Source organism: Sinocyclocheilus rhinocerous, unplaced genomic scaffold (assembly GCF_001515625.1).
Source record: "Sinocyclocheilus rhinocerous isolate Xijiao unplaced genomic scaffold, SAMN03320098_v1.1 scaffold35051, whole genome shotgun sequence".
In the NCBI taxonomy this organism is placed as follows: Eukaryota; Metazoa; Chordata; class Actinopteri; order Cypriniformes; family Cyprinidae; genus Sinocyclocheilus; species Sinocyclocheilus rhinocerous.
In genome coordinates, this window is record NW_015668876.1 from 1 (window position 1) to 473 (window position 473).

The 473-nt window shown below is 41.6% G+C and overlaps 1 non-coding gene across 1 annotated transcript; it reads left to right on the forward strand.

Annotated features, from left to right (window-relative positions):
- Positions 1 to 110: 110 nt before the first annotated feature.
- trnai-aau (transfer RNA isoleucine (anticodon AAU)) lies at positions 111 to 184 on the forward strand. The gene has a single exon. It is a non-coding gene; the product is annotated as a tRNA-Ile (tRNA).
- The last annotated feature ends 289 nt before the right edge of the window (positions 185 to 473 follow it).

Below are 473 nucleotides of genomic sequence, written 5' to 3' on the forward strand. Positions count from 1 at the left end.
TGGAGGCAGTATACTCTTCAAGATAGAAATCTGTGACAATCTAATTGTATACAGTTATCAGCTGGACTAATTTAGTTTGTGACCTCATTTGCCCATCACCTGTCCCAGTTGGCCGGTTAGCTCAGTTGGTTAGAGCGGGGTGCTAATAACGCCAAGGTCGCGGGTTCGATCCCCGTGCTGGCCACACATAGATTTATGAATTTACAAGCACATGGTTATTATTTAATGTGTGGAGGCTCTAACAAACCTTATGTCTGAACGTGTACTTCTGTTCAATTACATGGTTAGAAGCTTTAATTACCTGTTTAAAGCAGTAAGCCATTTCTGAGAAACACTGTTGATATTTGAAATCACTAAAACAAACTCCATACCCACAAGGATCACACCTCTATCTTGATAGCTCCAGAACATGGCGATAGGCTAGAAGTGTGTTTTGGTGCTCGGTGTTTCTGAGAAATCGTTTACTGCACCTT